This window comes from Chlorocebus sabaeus, chromosome 16 (assembly GCF_047675955.1).
Source record: "Chlorocebus sabaeus isolate Y175 chromosome 16, mChlSab1.0.hap1, whole genome shotgun sequence".
Taxonomy (NCBI): domain Eukaryota; kingdom Metazoa; phylum Chordata; class Mammalia; order Primates; family Cercopithecidae; genus Chlorocebus; species Chlorocebus sabaeus.
This window is the reverse complement of record NC_132919.1, coordinates 8,807,022-8,826,717: the sequence shown is the minus strand read 5'-3', so window position 1 is coordinate 8,826,717 and position 19,696 is coordinate 8,807,022. Positions and strand designations below refer to the sequence as shown.

Below are 19,696 nucleotides of genomic sequence, written 5' to 3'. Positions count from 1 at the left end.
GTCTCAGTCCATTATCTAGGGTTTCTCAGGTAGACAATCATATCATTTACAAATAATGACAAACTTGACTTTTGCTTCCCAAATTTCTGACTCTCTTTCTTCTTGCTTTGAATTTCACAATATTGTTGAAACTATTCAAGTTGCGAGCACCCTTGTTTTATAGGAATTCTTCTGTTATTAAGGACCGTAGTCTCGCCCTTCGTTTCAAGTCATCATTAGCTATCACATAGTCTGCTGGATTGAGATAGATGTCATTTATCCTGTTGGCAAAGTCTCCTTTTATTCCTAACCACAGAGAATTTGCATTAGGGGGCCTCTTATCAGGATAATCACAAAGCTTTTCTCCCATGTCCTATTCATGTGATGAACAACATGAATACACTTTTACAGTAATCGCTGTTTGTATAAATGAAGTGTCTTCCAGCCAGCGGGAAGATTAGCTCACATGAACAGAAAGAACTCAGGTTTCACAGCTGCATGCTCCCACCTGTGTAACAGAAAACAGATGTCACAAACTGAAAGCCAGTAGGTCATGTCTAGTTTGGCCTGTAAGGCATTTTAGAATGCTGTTTTGAATTAGTTGCCGGCATTTAACAATCAGGAGATTTCTCATATGAATTCCAATTTCTAGTTTCTCTTTTAAAATCATAAGATCTAACCACACTAATCTTGCATTTCCACATGGCCACCGTGGGTTGGAGCTGGGCCCCAAGGGGCTCCTTTTAGCAGTCTCTTCATTTACCTCATTAGTATTCCATCATACCCTATTGTCACCATACCCTATTGTTTCCCAGATATCAGGATGAAGGCTCAGTTGCCAGTTTTTGCATCTGTGCAATTTTTTAAAATAATGAAATAATGATATTAATGAAATATTTCTTGTAATCACATCTAGCAAATGTAGAAAAAAATGAAAGAGGCAAAGAGGGCCATGTGCTTCTAAGAGAAAAGGGGGAAAGCATATTTCTAGGTAGAAGTAAAGAATATTGCTATATGTTTAATATGCAAAGTGTGTCTGCTGAAAGAATAAGACGTAAGGGGCTACCAGAAATGAAATCTAAGACTATGGAAAAGCTGTGTCGGGAAAGAGAATCTTATTGCACTGGGGGGAGAAAAGGACTGACCTTTTAACAGGGTTTATTTCAGGAGGCACAGAGTATAAACAATGCTGTTACGAAATGTCAGAATATATTAAGTGAACACCATCTCACCCGTTCTATCCCTGAGTTTGACCTGCCTGGCCCTTGGGGATGTTTGAGTTTCTGATCCCTGCTCCAGGTCTTCCAGCTTCCTTCAAAGCCTCCTCAGTTACCCCTGGGGTTCCCCAGGTCTGTCTTACAGTGGTGACTGTGCTGGGGTCAGTCTCCTTGTATTCCCCAAGGTAGAAGGCTTCGTGGTTTCAAAGCAACGCTTTTCCACAGGCCTACAGGGGCCAGAGCCATGGCATGTTCCTGCCCCTTTCACTTGGCTTCTCGGCCCTTACTGAAAAGGTATTTTTGCTTCTTCCTGAAGCTCTTTCCCCATAAGGTTCAGATGGCTTTTCCCCCATAAGGTTCAACGTACGAGGCTGGACTGGGATAGAGATCACACTCTCATTGGTAGCAACAGCAAGGACTGGCTTGGGAGAGGTGTGGGTGCAGGTTGGTTCTATCTCGTTTCGCTCCTCCCCAAACATCCAATGTAAATTGTGCAATGGTGACCCATCGGTCAGACTCTACCCCTCTCCTATGGTGACATGCTGGAATTTCCACTGGAGGTCACTCCCCATCTTGCACCCCAGGGCCCACCTGTAAATGCCTCTGCACAGGCCCCTGACTTTTTTAACCAGGCCAATGTACACAGTGGATTCTTGCGGGTGACCAGTCCAGTCTGCATTCCTTCGGGCTCATCTAAGATGTCAGCGTTCCTTGAACAAACCCTTCTTTGTCACAGTATATTATTATTATAATTAAAGGCTGGATATAACTTGCATTTATTTTTAAAAATTATTTTATTGATTGATTTATTTTCGAGATGGAGTTTTGCTCTTTCACTCAGGCTGGAGTGAAGTGGAGCAACCTCGGGTCACTGCAACCTCCATCCCCCTGGGTTCAAGTGATTCTCCTGCCTCTCCTGCCTCCTTCCGAATAGCTGAGATTATAGGCACTTCCCACCACATCTGGCTAATTTTTGTATTTTTAGTAGAGACAGGGTTTCACCATGTTGGCCAGACTGGTCTTGAACTCCTGACCTCAGGCAATCCACCCGCCTCAGCCTCCCAACATGCTAGGATTACAGGCATGAGCCACCATGCCCAGCCAAACTTGCACTTATTCTATTTCAGATTTTATATCTGTATCATAGAAAGGAATTTACCTGTAGTTTTCTTTTGGAGTTTCAGTATCAGGTTAAAACAAAATGGGAAGTTTTTCCAAAGTTTGTAAGATTGGCAACTTTTAAGTTTTGCTTTTTTAGGTCTGTATTTTGAAATAATTTTGGATTTACAAAAAAAGGCGCAAATGTAAGAGTTCCCATAAACCTTTGACCCAGCTTCCCTAAATATCAGCATTGTATATAACATAGTATGATTCTTGAAATCAGAAAATTAACATTGATACAAAACTATTAACTAATCTACAGACCTTATTCAAATTTTGCCGATAGTCCAACTCAATGTACTTTTTCTGGCCCAGGATCCAAGCCCAAATCCCTCATTGCATTTAAGTGTTGTGTGACAATCCATGACAGCCCTTTTGCCTTTGTTTCCTGACCTTGACACTGCTGAAGATTTTGTAGAATGTCCCTCAATTTGAGTGAGTCTGATGTTTTCCTTTTTCTTTCTTTTCTTTCTAGAGACAGGTTGTCATCTAGGCTCTGTCATCTAGGCTAGAGTGCAGCAGCATAATCACAGTTCACTGTAACCTCAACCTCCTGGGCTCATGTGATCCTCCCACCTCAGCCTTCTTAGTAGTAGGGACTACAGGCCCATGTCACTGCACCCAGCTAATATATTTATTTATTTTTTGGTAGAAAGGGGTCTTGCTATGTTGCCCAGGCTGGTCTTGAACGTCTGGCCTCAAGCAATTCTCCCACCTTAGCTACCCAACGTGCTGGCATCACAGGTGTGAGCAACCAACACCAAGGCCTGATGTTTTCTTTTTTTTTTTTTCCTTTTCTTTTTTTTTTTTTGAGACAGAGTCTCACTCTGTTGCCTCGGCTGGAGTGCAGTGGCGCGGTCTTGGCTCACTGCAACCTCCGCCTCCTGGGTTCATGCCATTCTCCTGCCTCAGCCTCCCGAGTAGCTGGGACTACAGGTGCCCACCACCACGCCCGGCTAATTTTTTGTATTTTTAGTAGAGACGGGGTTTCACCGTGTTAGCCAGGATGGTCTTGATCTCCTGACCTCGTGATCCGCCCGCCTCGGCCTCCCAAAGTGCTGGGATTACAGGCGTGAGCAACTGCGCCCGGCAAGGCCTGATGTTTTCCATGATGAGGTTGATGTAAGACATTTTTGGCGAGAATACCACAGAAATGATGTGCCTGTCTCAGCACCAAATCGTGAGATGAATGTTATTGCTGTGTCTCCTTATGATAATGTTAAATTTGTTCACTTGGTTAAGGGTGTGTCCGTCCGGCTTCTTTGCTGTAAGGTTTCTATTTTCCTTTTGTGACTAGAAAGTATCTTGCTGGGCACGGTGGCTCATGCCTGTAATCCCAGCACTTTGGGAGGCCGAAGTGGGCAGATCACTTGAGGCCAGGAGTTTGAGATCAGCCTGGCCAACATGGTGAAACCCCGTCTCTACTAAAAATACAAAAATTAGCCGGGTGTAATGGTGCATGCCTGTAGTCCCAGCTACTTGGGAGGCTGAGGCGGGAGAATCGCTTGAACCTGGGAGGTGGATGTTGCAGTGAGTCGAGATTGCGCCACCGCACTCCAGCCTGGGCGACAGAGCAAGACTCTGCCACAAAAAAAAAAAAAAAAAAGGACCTTGTGGGGAGCTACTTTAAGCAAATGTCTCATTTGTCTTAGTCTGATCAGACTGCTATAAACAAAAAACCATACACTGGGTGGCTTATCAACAACGAACATTTATTTCTCACCATTCTGGATGCTGGCAAGTCCAAGATCAACGTGCTGGCAGATTTGATGTCTGGTGAGGGCCCGTTCCTCATAGGCAGCAACTCTGACTGTGTCCTCGCGTGGTGCAACACACGGCAAGGGGCAGTTCCCTTAAGCCTCTTTTTTTTTTTTTTTGAGATGGAGTCCTGCTGTGTCGCCCAGGCTGGAGTGCAATGGCGCAATCTTGGCTCACTGCAACCTCCGCCTCCCGGGTTCAAGAGATTCCCCTGCTTCAGCCTCCCGAGTTGCTGGGACTACAGGCAAGCACCACCACACCTGCCTAATTTTTTGTATTTTAGTCGGGATGGGGTTTCACCATGTTGGCCAGGATAGTCTCGATCTCCTGACCCTGTGATCCAACTGCCTCGGCCTCCCAAAATGCTGGAATTACAGGCAAGAGCCACTGCGCCTGGCCCCTTAGGCCTCTTTTCATAGAAGCACTAATTCTAATCATGAAGGCTCCACCCTCATCACCTAGACCTAATCACCTCCCCAAATGCCATACCTTCTAATACTATCACCTTGGGGGTTAGGCTTCAATGTATGAATATTTGGGGGGACACATTCAGACCACAGCACCATTATCATCATATTTTTGCTCACTGCATTTAGTATCTTTTTTTTTTTTTTTTTTTTTGAAAGAGTCTTGCTTGGTCACCCAGGCTGGAGTGCAATGGTGTAGTTGGCTCACTGCAACCTCTGCTTCCCAGGTTCAAGAGATTCTCCTGCCTCAGTCTCGCGAGTTGCTGGGATTTCAGGCACGTGCCACCACACCCAGCTAATTTTTGTGTTTTTAGTAGAGACGGGGTTTCACCATGTTGGGCAGGCTGCTCTAAAACTCCTGACCTTAGGTGATCCAACAGCCTTGGCCTCCCTAAGTGCTGGGAATACAGGTGTGAGCCACCGTGCCCAGCCTGTTGATGATTCTTACCTGCAAAAATTATTACTGTGATGTTTACCAAATGGTGATTTTCTGCTTCCATCTTTCTTCTACATGTATTCACTGGCATTCCACTGTAAGAAAGGGTTGTCAATTCTCCCCCATGTATTTATCCAATTTTTTAAATGTCATTATGGACTCTTGGATACTTATTTTATTCTATAAGCTATAACCCATAACTGTCATTATTGTGTTACTCAGCTTGTTCTGGATTTGGTCACTGGGAGCCCCTTCAAGTTGGTTATTGCATTCTTTTGACAAACATTAAACATTTTTTGAGCACTTTATTATTTTCTAGTACCACAAGATGTTCTAGATTCATCTTGTTCTTTCCCTGTGGCCCTTCAATCGAACATTCCTCTAAGGAGCCCTGGTGCCTTTTATTGGAGAATGATATTTAGAAACCAAGATCTGGAAGCTAGGTGTGCTCATTACTAGTGGGATATCATTACCTCTAGGGTCCATTATCAGAGCTGGGAAATATACATACATCTATATCTCTTTATATATTTATCTATTAAAAACCAAAAGTATATACTGATACCTCCATGAGTATATACATGAGTATATACTGATACCTTCTCATCTAATGCCACAACATTCATTCTAGCCTTCCACCTTTCCTTATTTGTTTTTTTTTTTTTTTTTTTTTTTTTTTTTTTTTTTTGAGACAGAGTCTTGGTCTGTCGCCCGCGCTGGAGGGCAGTGGCCGGATCTCAGCTCACTGCAAACTCCGCCTCCCGGGTTTATGCCATTCTCCTGCCTCAGACTCCCGAGCAGCCGGGACTATAGGCACCCACCACCTTGCCTGGCTAGTTTTTTGTATTTTTTAGTAGAGACGGGGTTTCACTGTGTTAGCCAGGATGGTCTCGATCTCCTGACCTCGTGATCCGCCCGTCTCGGCCTCCCAAAGTGCTGGGATTACAGGCTTGAGCCACCACGCCCAGCCCCACCTTTCCTTATTTGTAACTTCCTTCCTGAACACCGAAAAACTTGGCTCTCACTATTCACAATATATTTACTTATTTGTTCAATCTTCACATATACATAAAAGAGTTTCAGAATTTCTAACCCATATACCTGTGAGAAATAGATTTGCTCATCAGAGAACAGACCCCTTAAGCAGCAATACCAACACAATGTGGTATAAGTTGTGATTTTTTTTTTTTTCCGTCTTTAGCCTTTTTATTAGTCTGTTCTCACATTGCTGTAGAGACTGGGTAATTTTTATAAAGAAAAGAGGTTTAATCAGCTCAAGGTTTTGCAGGCTGTGTAGGAAGCATAGTGGCTTCTGCTTCTGGGGAGGCCTCTTGAAGCTCACAATCGTGGTGGAAGGCAAAGTTGGGGCTTGAATGTCACATGGCCAGAGCAGGAGCAAGAGAGAGCAAGGGGCGAGGTACTACACACCTTTTTTTTTTTTTTTTTTTTTTAGATAGAGCTCTGTCGCTAGGCTGGAGAGCTGTGGCATGATCTCGGCTCACTGCAACCTCCAACTCCCTGGTTCAAGCAATTCTCCTGCCTCAGCCTCCCAAATAGCTGGGATTACAGGGACGTACCACCACACCCAGATAATTTTTGTATTTTCAGTAGAGATGGAGTTTCACCATGTTGGCCAGGATGGTCTCAGTCTCCTGACCTCGTGATCCACCCACCTTGGCATCCCAAAGTGCTGGGATTATAGGCATGAGCCACTGCACCTGGCCAGTACTACACACTTTTAAATGACCAGATCTCATGAAAACTCACTCTCAAGAGGACAGTACCAAGAGGAATGGTGCAAAACCATTCATGAGATATCTGCCCCTGTGATCCAATCACCTTCCAACAGGCCCCACCTCCAGCATTGAGGATTATATTTCAATATGAGATTTGGATGGGGCACATACTTATAGTATATAGCCAAAATATGGTTTTCTATGTTACTTGGTTAGTTCCTTTTGTCTTCTCCTTCCTCAGTACGGTTATATCATTCATTTGTAATAGAGTTAGGTTCATTTGTTACTGTTCATATTCAGTTTTGGATTCCCATCACATTCTGATTGATGTAAACTTACTATTTTAGGGTGAGATGGAGATATGTGTAGCATTATCATGGTTCTCAAAGTAAGAACTGTACAAACAGCATACTCAGAGAATTGTCATTTCTCCCATCCCTTCTAACCTCACCCCCAATCTCCCATTCTTTCCAGACTATCCCTACCTATCCACTGTAGCTAACCAATCTCATCAGTCTCTTGCTTATCCTTCCTATACTTGTTTTTCTACACATGACAAGATACATGCATATTTTCTTATTTCTCTTTCTTTTTTACATGAAAGGTTAGCACACTATATTTTTCATGGTAGTATTTTTTAAAAGCATGGTAGAATTCTGTCCTTTAAAATTTGATAGAAGTCACCTATGTAACTACCAAGACATGGACTTTCAAGAGAGATGTTGTTTGATAATTTATACAATTCCATGGTTATTAGTCCAGTCAGGGTGTATCTCTTCTTAGGTCAATTTTTTGTAATTTATATCTTACCAGGAAAGTTAAGATATTGAGTAGAAGATGCAAATCTTTCTTTAGTTCAGAGAAAATTTCTTCTGCCATATATTTTATTTTCTCTTCTCTCTCCTTGTGGAATTACTGTTATACACATATTAAACCTCTATAGTCTAGCTATCACAGACCATCTTTTCTCTTCTGAATTCTAGGATAAATTTTCAAACTTGTGTTCTGGGTCACACATTCAGCTTTCTTCGGTTCCCAATCTTCTGTTCATTGTTTCCACTGAGGTTTAAATTTAGCAAGCTAAAAATGTTTCCTAATTTCGGTCTGTAATTTCTTAATGATTTTTTGTAATTTCAGTTTGTAATTTCTTAATCCACTACACTTGCAATTACAATATCCTCCCAAATATTATTAAAAACATAAAAGAGAAATATGTTTAAAATTTTTTTTCCTCTTCTTCTTGTGGAAATTTCATTTCAAGGGAAACTAATTTTCTCTTATCATGTTCCTTTCTGTTGAAAGTCTGAATCTTTTTGTGTTTTCATATAATTGGTTTTTCTCTCTTTGCTTATTTTTACCAGGCAGGAGTCTATATTTATTCTGGAATAGAAGTTGAGGTGGTTCTGCTGATTATCATGAATAGTCAGTAAGCATTCAGTCAAATAAATAAGTGGAGAGAGGTATTTTAAGCAGAGGGGACAGAGAGAGAAAGGGCATGAAGATATAAAAGCCCAATGTCAGCCAGGCACAGTGGCTCGCACCTGTAATCCCAGCACTTTGGGTGGCTGAGGTGGGAGGATTTTTTTTTTTTTTTTTTTTTTTTTTTTTGAGACAGAGTCTCACTCTGTTGCCCAGGCTGGAGTGCAGTGGCCGGATCTCAGCGCACTGCAAGCTCCGCCTCCCGGGTCCACGCTATTCTCCTGCCTCAGCCTGCGGAGTAGCTGGGACTACAGGCACCCGCCACCACGCCCAGCTAGTTTTTTGTATTTTTTTTTTAGTAGAGATGGGGTTTCACCATGTTAGCCAGGATGGTCTCGATCTCCTGACCTCATGATCTGCCCGTCTCGGCCTCCCAAAGTGCTGGGATTACAGGCTTGAGCCACCGCGCCCAACCAGTGGGAGGATTGTTTAAGCCCCAGAGTTTGAGACCTGCCTGGGCAACATAGCAAGACTCCATATCGACCAAATAATAATAATAACAATAATAATAATGATAATAATTAGCTAGGCACACCTGAGGCAGGAGGATGGCTTGAGCCCAGGAGTTTGAGGCTGTAGTGAGCACTGATCATGCCACTGCACTGGGTGACAGGAAGACCAACATGGATTTTCTTCTCTCACATATTTTATGTACTGGGATATTTATTTACAAAGAGCAGAATATGTAACTTTTAAGTGAACACCTCACTAACTTGTTCATATGCACACACCATTTAACCACCATCAAGATGAAAATACCACCCCAGAAAGTTCATTCATGTCCCCTTTCTGGTTAAATTGTTCCCTTCCCCCAAGATAACCATCATTCTGACTCCTATCACTGTAAGTTAGTTTACTGGTTCTTGAACTTCATATAAATGGAATCATGCACTATATTTTCTTTTGTGTCTGGCTTCTTTTGCTCAACATAATTTTTGCGAGATCCACGTATGATGACACATGCATCAGTCATTTATTTATTTTTTTACTGAGTAGCATTTCAGTATATGAATATCCCACAATTTAACAAAAAATGCATTCTACTATTAATGACATTTGGGGTGTTTCCAGTTCGGGGCTATTATAAATAAAGTTGCTATAATCATTCATATATTATGTTTCTGGGGGGATATATACATTCATTTATCTTGGATACATACCTAGGAGTGGAATTTCTGGGTCACAGGTAGATGTATATTTAACTTTATTAGATACTGCCAATCAGTTTCCCAAACTTGTTGTGCCATGTTACACTCCTACAAGCAATATATGAGTGTTTCGGTTGCTCCACATCCTCACCAACATTTGGTATTTTCAGTATGAATTTTAACTATTCTAATGACTGTAAAGTGGCAAGTCATGGTTTAAATTTGCATTTTTCCCAAAGACTCATCATGTTAGCACCTTGTCCTGTGTTTATTGGCCATTCGCGTATCTTTTTTTGTTGAAGTGTCTGTTCAAGTCTTTTGCCCATTTTAAAATTGGATTCTTTGTCTTTACTACTTTTGAGCTGTGGGAGTTCTTTATATATTCTGGCTATAAGTTACTAGAAACCTTACTATCCATTGGTGATGTCAACTGAGATAGGGAAGGCGGGAGAAGGAGTTTGGGAGAAGATGATGAATTTATTTTAGGGCATGGAGTAATTAAAATGCTTTTGGATGGATTATCTAGACACGGATGTACAGAAAACACTTGGAATTACAGATCTGGAGCTCAAGAGAGAAGTCTGGGTGATACTTTGGGAGGGATCAGTATGATGGGAATGGATAAGATTGCCCAGGGAGAAGAGAAGCAGCCTCATCTGAAACCTCAAACATTGTAATGTTTAAGGGATGACGAAGAAATGAAGCCAGAAGAAAACAGAAATCATGGTGAGAGTTGGAGGAGAAGCCAAGGAGGGGATTTTCAAGAAGGAGTGGTGCCAAATGCTGTAGTGAGGTAAGAAAATGAAACCATTGGAGTTGACATTTGGGGTTTCCCTGGTGGTCTCTGTTCAGAGAATTGAGGAATACATGTAAGATGAGGAAGTAGAGACAGGGTTAGACTCCTCTTTGAAAACGTTAGGCAATGAAAGGAAGGAGAGTGATTTCAAAGAGCCATAGATTTTAAAACAAAGCAACAAAGGAGTTGTAGAAAGAGGTACATAATCAGATGCTTAATGAGTGACAGAGGTACCTTTCAGAGTCTTTCAAGCAGCTTTGGGGAGGTGGGAAATGGAGGATGGATAGGTGTCAGGTGCTGATCAGATCTGACAGAACTCAGTGTTGACGGGGTGGCATAACATGTGGCTCCATGTCTGGGTCACAGCTGCAGGTGGAGAGGAGAATGCCTACTTCTGAGGGGATGTAGGATGGGAGCAAGTTAGCTTCCTGGGATGCTCAGCGCCCTGGGAGTAAGCACCAATGAGCCTCTCTTTTGCAGTTTTCCGCCATTTTCAGAAGCCAGGCATCCCATAATTTCTCTGACAGATTATTTGCCTTTCCAAGTGCTCTCCTAATCCAACATTTCCATCTGGCACACACTGTGTCTGTCATTCTTGCCCCTGAATTCCTGGTTCCAGAACAGTTCTGCCATTTTCTTCCTTTGCACGGTGTGTACCTTCAGTCTGCTCCTCTTCCTCCAATGTCCATATTTTTGTGGTGGAAAAGGTGGGGAGAGGGAAGACAGGACACTAGAATCCTTATCAAGTCCTCTCTCAGTCCTTGGTGGCTCTGGTTCCTTCTCTGTGAAAGGGTGACGTGTTGGGGAGGGGTGGGGGATGAGGTAGGAGAAGGGGTCTGAGTTCCTTCCCACTTCTAACGATGGCTGGAACCAGGCCTCTGTGTTCAACCAAGGGTACTTTCTGTTTCTGTCCATTTGGGGAAGTTGCTTTTTCTTGGTATTTCGGGAGTCAGGAAAACAAAAGTCATTGGTGTTCATATTTCTCAAAGCCTCAGGTAGGGTTGCGGCTTTTGGCCAACAATAACGTATGACCATGACCTTGTGGCCGAGTTTGCACGCCTCTAACAGATATTATGACACAGAGTTCCATTCAATAGTGGAAGTGGAGATTTCAGCGTTGCCCTTTGTTAACCCTCAAATGAAGTGCTACTCTTCCATCGTGAGGGCTGTCCAAGCAGTAGCCAACCTTCTTATCCCTCTTTTGTAAACGAGGGAAAGGAGGCATAGGAAGCGCAGAGTCTTGTGGGATTCCCTGAGGAGTCCTTCCAACTCTTGGTAGAGCATCATCTGCAACGTCGTCTGGGGGAGAGAAAGGGGAGGCAAGAAGAGGGCCTTGACCCAGGAGGCAGGAACTCCGGCACACCCCCACTCCCTTCCCCAGGGGCTGGGGAGACCACTCAGGTGACAGTAGCCCTGGTGCCGGCCAGGGAGGGCAGGAAGTCCAGCCAGAGGCTGGAGCAGCAGTGCTGAACTCCAGGACTGGCTGGTATTTCTATGAAGGTTCCTGCAGGAGGATGCGGGTCAAGGTGCTCGTCTGCACAGCAGGAATGCAGGCATTTTAGGGTTAAGGGCACTCAAAGAAAATAGAAGTAGGGGCCAGGCGCGGTGGCTCACGCCTGTAATTCCAGAACTTTGGGAGGCTGAGGTGGGCGGATCACGAGGTCAGGAGATCGACACCATACTGGCCAACATGGTGACACCCCGTCTCTAGTAAAAACACAAAAAAATGGGCGAGGTGGCGCGCGCCTATAATCCCAGCTACTCAGGAGGCTGAGGCAGGAGCATTGCTTGAACCCGGGAGGCGGAGGCTGCGGTGAGTCAAGATCGTGCCACTGCACTCCAGCCCGGGCGACAGAGCGAGACTCCGTCTCAAAAAAAAAAAAAAAACAAAAAAAACAAAAAAAAACAGAAAAAAAAAAAGAAAATAGAAGTAGGAAGAGGAAGTGGGTCGTAGTGAGAGAAGGAAGCAGCTCGTCGGAGCTTCCTCTTTCTCGTCTTTCCCCGAAGCCCCCACCCCAGACCTGCCCCCGGCTCCGCTCAGCCCTCCTGCCCCGCCAAAGCCGCGCTTTTGACGCGGGGGCCTAACCTCCCCTTACTCCTAGGGGGTCGCTGGTGCTCCGCCCTGGCGCCACGGCCGTGCACCGGCCAGGGTCTGCTTCCGAGGGCTGGTGGGTCAGAGCCGGGGCTGCTTCTCAGACGCTTTGCAGACTCGGGGGCGTGACCCAGAGGATGCGGGGCCCGGCGCGCACCTGGCTGACGCGGCCCCGCCACCAGGTGGCTGGAGAGGCCGGCTCCGTGGTCAGCCCCGCCCCACCAGGCCCCGCCCCCTGACAGGCCCCGCCCCGGCAGCCCCGGCGTCGCCCCGCTCCCCGCCCTCCTGAGGAGCCCAGGCTGGGCAGATGCTGCGGCTCGCGGCACGGCTCCAGCTGGGGCGCGGTGGTCCCGACGGTCACCCGAATCGTAGGGAGTCGCCGCTGGAGAGGGGCTTGGCGCCCGGCAGGGACTGCAGGTGTGTGACTGGGTAGCCAGGGTGGGAGCGGAGAGCACGCGTGGGAGCTCCAGGCAGACCTGGAGCAAGCTGGGGACAGTCGGGGGGAGTGGGCTCCGCGAGCAGCCGCCGCAGCCCGGGGGCTGGACAGATCCTGCTGTCTTCCGGCCCCGTGGACCGGGCCCACCGCGGGGGCAGCAGGTCTGCAAACCTGCACTCCAGATAACCACAGAGACTTAAGGGGCGGCGCGCTGACCACTCATCGTTATCCGGGTAACCTCTGCTGGGCGCCTCTAGGCAGCTGTGTCCTCAGCCTCCTGCCTGCAACACAGGTCGCCCTGTGTCGTGGGGTCAGGGACCCTGTCCGCCCAGGAGGGGGACTGTCCGTGAGCGTGGGCATCAGGGCTCCTGTGCCGTCAGAACCTGGGAGTCATGGAAATGCCCTCGTAAGGCGCCCTCCGTCGAGCCTCACTCAGCCTGCTAGTTAGCCCGCGTTGGCCCTAGACGCGGCTGCTGTCCTAGAGAACTGCACGCTTTCTGCTCTCAGAGGTTCTGTGTTTACACACTGGGCATCCCCGCGTGACTGTGTGTGTGTGCGTACATGCGCGTGTGCGCGTGCTGGCCCATCCCGGCCTGGGGTAAATACACAAAAAGTTCAGGTCAGTAAGAGGAAGGAGATTGTTCAGAAGGAAAAGGAAGGCGAGATTAAAGCAGCAGGATGTGGTATAAAGCGAGTTAACAAGACTCCGAGTACAGAGGAGGGGTGGGTTTAGGCAGAATGAGGGCTAAAAGTAGGCCAAGCCTGCCTCCAAAGTCCTCTCTGGACTGACACCCTCGTTTTCCTTCCGTATCTTCTCATCCACCCCACACTTTCCTTCCTGCCCTCAGGACCACCTGTAAGGCACTGGCTCCCAGAGCTGACTGCAGGTTGGACTCTCTTGCAAGCAGTCCTGCAACATGGCTTTCCAGGGATGGGATCTGGAATCTGTATTTTTTCAAAAATTTTAATGAGCTCCTTAAGTGATGATGCTGAAGCCATTGCTTGGGAACCATGCATGATGTGGAGAAGAGATCCAAGTTCCAACCAGATCCAGCTGTGTGACCTGCTGCATCACACTGTCCCCCAACCCAGCCTCAGTCTCCTTATCTGTAAAATGGGCTCTCATATTGACCCATAGAGCTGTGTGGAATTATTATTATTATTATCGACATAGGGTCTTGCTCTGTCACTCAGGCTGGAGTGCAGTGGCATGATCATGGCTCACTGCAGCCTTAAACTCCCAGGCTCAAGCAATCCTCCACCTCCGCCTCCCAAGTAGCTGGGATTACAGGTCAGCGCCACCATGCCCAGCTAATTTTTGTATTTTTTGTAGAGGCAGGGTTTTGCCGTGTTGCCCAGGCTGATTTCAAATTCCTTGAGCTCACGCGATCCGTCTGCCTTGGCCTTCCAAAGTGCTGGGATTATAGGCATGAGCCTCTGTGCCCGGCCCAGTGTGAAAAATTAAGTGAGGCATGTGTGATGAGACTGGCTGCATGTGGGAGATGCTCTGTGGATGTTTGTAGAACGCTGGATTCCATGTTTCCTCGGTATGGCTGCAGTGGTGTGGGTCTTCACCAGGGGATCCATGGAAGACAAAGAAGACAGTTTTGGATGGTGGAGCTGTCTTCCTGCTTCAGGGCTCCCTCCCCTGCTTTTTGAAGACTCACAAGCCAGGACTGTGGGGGCAGGAAGGCTTGGGGTCTTTGTGTGCTGAGCCTCACTGGGGTTTTAAGAACCTCCCTCCTTTCATTTCTAGCTTAGAAAAGGGATGATTCATTATCTTCCCTCCTCAGGCTGGAGTAGAAGCAGACAATCTGCCTCCCTGCTTGCCTTTCCTCCCTCCCATTCACTGTTTATTGTTGCCCTCAAGAATAACAGGTTGCCCAGCTACTTGGGAAGCTTAAGTGGGAGGATTGCTTGAGCCCCGGAGTTCGAGGCTGCAGTGAGCTATGATCGCTTTACTGCACTATAGCCTGGAAGACACAGAGAGACTCTGTCTCAAACAAACAAACAAACAAAAAACAAGCAAACAAAAAAAGAAGAATAGGTTGGACGCTAGTGGCAGTGGGTGACAAGAGCATTAGGGGTTGATGTTGGCATGAGGATGAGAAGGCCGGGGTGCAAGCTGCTCCATACCCCTGTGTTAGCCATCCATCAGGGGCCTGCTGGCTGAGGAGTGGGAGAGGAGGAGAGTCAGGAGCCTTTTTGCCTGGGTAGCCTAGAGTTTGGAAGCCCCAGCTTGGGTTCCGCTGAGCACTTAAGCTGTGCTGACTTGGCCTTTCTTCAAAGACGCTCATCCCAAGGGACTGAGCTGGCTGGCCCCGTGGGACCTCTGAGAACCAGAACACCTGTTTGGCCTCAGCTGGTGAGCTAAAAGCCTGAACCAATGTATTAAGAAAGAAAGCTGGCCAGGCGTCATGGTTCATGCCTGTAATCCCAGCACTTTGGGAAGCCAAGGCTTTGAGGCCAGGAGTTCAAGGCTGCAGTGAGCTATGATTGTGTCACTGCATTCCAGCCTGGGTGATAGAGTGAGACCCTGTCTTTAAAAAAAAACAAAAAATAAAATTTAAAAAACAGAAAGCTCCTGGAAGAACAAGATAGAGTGATCCTAAGCAAGTCAAGTGAGAGGTGTTTAATTTGATTTTTGAGCCTGATATAGGTGGGGTGGGAGGAGAGAAAGGAAAGAGTACATCTGACTTCTGCCCAAAGGGAAGATGATACCTTCCCACAGCAAATATATATTACATAGTAGGATATTTCATCAATTTGAAGATGTACATGTTTTCACATTTGATTTCACACTGATTTCACACTGAAATCAAGGTGCATGTTACCATTTATGGCATCTTCCAATTATAATAGGCAACAATATTTCTTCCTTATTGCCACACAAAATAATGGTGCATCTTACAATTGATGGCATCTTAGATTCTGTTAAATACAATGTATTTTTTACAGATTTGGGGGTATGTATTAGCGATACACAGGTTCACATAGAATTATGTTGTTCTCATAGCTTTCATACATTAATTTTTCTAGTAGCTCTCCACTCAAAGTATCAGAACTTTTCAATGTATTCTGTTTTAAAATATATCTTTGTAAAGTATGTTACTTTCATTTATAAATGTGGCTCGTCGGATATGATTGAATAATTTCTTGAAATTTTCATCACATGGTTCTGGACGGCCATTCTCTTTTGTACCCTGTGTCGTTTTGTACATTCGTGCTTCTTTCTCTTTCATCCTTCTCCTCGTCCTTTTCTCCTTTGGCTATGACTTCATGGTGTTGGGTACTGTGCTAAGTATGTCATGTCCTTACATCTTCACAGTCTCACTCTGAGGTAGCTACAATTATTGCCCCCATTTTACCTATGAGAAAACCGAGGACCAAGGCCACAGATGTAGGAGGTGCCAGAGCTGGGCTGACTCTAGCGTCTGCTTTTAACCAGAGTTGGCCAAGCCTAAGTGATGGCTTAGGTATTCCTGTGGGTGTCAAGCACATACCCTATACAACACAATTTTGGGGGCATGAATTGTGGCCACCAGGTGCTTTTGTTTGTTTGCTTACTTCTAGGATAGTAGCTAGATTTTGGATAGTTGAGGTTATTGGTTAAGTGACTTCCAAATAAGTGAGTCACGGCTATAACAAGTTACATCCAAAAGGGGGTTGGAGGCTGATGAATGGGAAGAAATGGATGACTTTCATGGCACAGAGAAGATCCTGGGTCCTTCTTGAGTCTTCTGAGTCCATGCAGTGGTATGCTAGACTTTGGGTCCTAGAGTTTGGCATCCATGGGAGACTGCTGCTTCCATGGGAGCTTCTCTCATGCTGCCATGATGATGTAAGATAACACATCTGCGTGAGTCACTTTTCTTTTTTATTTCTTTATTATTATTATTTTTTACACAGAGTTTCGCTCTTGTCACCCGGGCTGGAGTGCAGTGGCGCGATCTCGGCTCACTACAACCTCCATCTCCTGGGTTCAAGCGATTCTCCTGCTGCAGCCTCCCGAGTAGCTGGAGTTACAGGTGCCCGCCACCACGCCCAGCTAATTTTTGTATTTTTAGTAGAGATGGAGTTTCGCCATGTTGGCCAGGCTGGTCTCAGGTGATCTGCCCGCCTTTGCCTCCCAAAGTGCTGGGATTACAGGCATGAGCCACTGCACCCAGCCTGCGTGTGTCACTCTTAGCTGAAAATGCTGCAGAGCTGCATGACTTTCCAGAGATGGTCCACACCCACCAACTATCCCAGGTCCACCCCTCCTGCTTCCTCTCCCGTAGCCTGAGCAGAGCTCTGCACCTTTGTGTGTGCTGTTGCTTCTCCCCAGATTGCCCTTCCCCGCCTCTGCCTGCCTGGTGAACTGCCAGTTCCTCCTACAAGCTCAGCTCAAGCCTCATCTTCTGATGCTCTTCCTTTGCCCCTCAGCACTAACCATCTCCTCCTTCATTGTGCTTTCTATGTTTTCGCACCATAGGGCTGACCGCCCAGGCCTACAGGGTGACCAGTGACCCGGCACAGCTATGGCCTGCTCACCCTAGCCACCTGATGTTCAGCATGGCATCAAGCTGTCATCCTGAAACTCCCTGGGATCTCATAGGCAAGGTGCCCAGACACAGCAACGGCAGAAGTTGCCAGATCACAGGATGGGGTGGGGGGCTGGGGGTGGGGCCCGGAGGGAGTGGTGTGCTTTTCATTTTCATGTCCTCGGAGTCTTGTTGTTGTTGACCTAGGCAAATGAGCTTGTGTGGTTTCCTTGTTAGGGGGCAGGGCTGGGGTGTGAGGGCTGAAGGTGGCCTCACGTGGAGCCAGGGGGCCCAGTTTCTGCCTGGCTCCTCCACTCCTAGCCACGTGATCTTTGCTAAGTCCATCTACCTCTCTGTATGTCTATTTCCCCATCTGTAGGATGGAAATCTGGCGCTCAATACTTTATGTGGCCCCTGCCTAATCGCTAATATTTCACTTGTTCATTCAACATTTCTGCATGGAGGGCACCTTCTGTGTGCCAGGCATGTGCCAGGCTCTGAGGACGTTGAGCAAGACAGGCAATGATCCTGCCCCGTGGAACTCACAGTCTCATGGACAAGATATACAACACACATATTGTTTAATTACAATTGTGAGAATTATGGGATACTCTGAGATTATGGAAAGGGAACTCAATATAGTTGAAGGGTTAAGGAAAGGTTTCTCTGAAAAAGTCATATTTGAGTTGAGACTTGAAAGATATAACATAAAAGAAAATAATAACAATAATGCCTACCATTTAGCAAATACTCGCTAAGGGCTCTTTGGGTACATTATCTCTGGCATTCTTTTCAACACCTGGTGTGTGGGGTATGTGGGCTCCCTCTCCTGTAAGGATCAGGTGATAGCACTACTGGCAAGCACCCTTCTCGGTTTCTGACACAGACCAAGGACTCATCCCCACCTTCCTCACCCCTCCTGGTATTCCAAGGTCCAGCTTATGGATGCTGAGGTCATAAATACTAATGTGCGGGCTCTCTTCTCCTTTCCACTGACACAGAGAGCGTGTCCCGCTCAGGAGCCGTCTGCATTTGTGCATCTCCATCAACAGCTCAGGGAGTTGAGTCCCCATCCACAAAAAACTCCATCGTGGTTCTGTCCCTCTTAGGAGCCGCTGTTCTGGGAGGGTTCAGAAACTCTGATCCGGATGGTCTGTCTCCTCTAGGAAGTCCCTTGTCCAGCTCCCATATCCTTCTTCCACGAAAGCTGTCTCCCCAGAACCATGAAGTCTGTGCAGATGTATCACTGGGTTTTTGGTCTGAGTATTTGTTCCTGCATGGCTTGGTGGTTTGGCTCTTGTCAGGCAAGTCTCCATGCAGCCACTTCCACTCAACCTGGCCGGGCCAGCCAGCCTCCTGGAGGAGGGTTCTGCAACAACCAGATCGCATCTACACTGACAGCTCTTCGAGGGGAGTCTCAAACTCTTTCTAGATAGGGGGCCCCTTTGAAAAACTGATGAAAGTGATAGATCATCTCCTCTCTCGTCACCCATAAACACATATGTACATGAGAATGCATTTGTGCGTGTGCACGCACACACACAGTCTCTCTCTCTCTCAGTTTCGCATAGAATTCTAAGGTCTTCTTGGATCTCTGCAGTTCACCGAGGGAGCCAGGTTAATAACCCCTGTTCTAGAAAACATGACTTTCTCTATGCTGATTTCTTTGGATTATCCCCAGCACAGCTCCCCGTGGGAGGAAGCTGTTGTCAGAAGCAAGCTGGGGATGGTGATGAATAATGAAAACTGTATAGAGGACGCCGGTAGCGACTCACTGGTGAGAACCCAGAAGTGGCATGCTGGGGGCCGGCTCCTGACTGCACACTGGGCCACCGCTCTGTTGTTGGCTTTCTCACCAAGTTTTGAATTCAGCCCATTTTCAAGATGATTAAAGAGTGAGAGAGAAGGCCGGGTGTGGTGGCTCACACCTGTAATCCCAGCACTTTCTGTGCACGAGGCGGGTGGATCACCTGAGGTCAGGAGTTCGAGACCAGCCTGACCAACATGGGGAAACCTCATCTCTACTAAAAATACAAAAATTAGGCCAGGCGTGGTGGCTGACGCCTGTAATCCCAACACTTTGGGAGGCCAAGGCAGGTGGATCATGAGGTCAGGAGATCGAGACCACCCTGGTTAACACGGTGAAACCCTGTCTCTACTAAAAATACAAAAAATGAGCCGGGCATGGTGGTGGGCGCCTGTAGTCCCACCTACTCAGGAGGCTGAGGCAGGAGAATGGCATGAACCTGTGAGGTGGAGCTTGAACTGAGATTGCACCCCTGCCCTCCAACCTGGGTGACAGAGTGAGACTCCATCTCAAAAAAAAAAAAAAAAAAATTAGCCAGGCATGGTGGCACGTGCCTGTAATCCCAGCTACTTGGGAGGCTGAGGCAGGAGAATCATTTGAACCTGGGAGGCGGAGGCTGCAGTGAGCCAAGATCGCACCATTGCACTCCAGCCTAAGCAAC

General features: G+C 46.7%; 1 protein-coding gene and 1 long non-coding RNA gene across 3 annotated transcripts in view; one reads left to right on the top strand and one right to left on the bottom strand.

The window, feature by feature from the left end:
* Positions 1-258: 258 nt before the first annotated feature.
* LOC140708746 (uncharacterized) lies at positions 259-12,467 on the bottom strand. Its single transcript, XR_012088963.1, has 3 exons — positions 12,264-12,467; positions 10,412-11,476; positions 259-487 (listed from the first exon to the last, which is right to left on the bottom strand). It is a non-coding gene; the product is annotated as an uncharacterized lncRNA (long non-coding RNA).
* Positions 12,468-12,552: 85 nt separating this feature from the next.
* Positions 12,553-19,696, top strand: part of PIK3R5 (phosphoinositide-3-kinase regulatory subunit 5) — an 88,287-nt gene continuing 81,143 nt past the window's right edge. For both annotated transcript variants that reach the window (XM_008010323.3, XM_008010322.3), the window contains exon 1: positions 12,553-12,686. The gene's annotated coding sequence lies outside the window, so the exon portion shown is untranslated. The remainder of the gene's footprint in view (positions 12,687-19,696) is intronic.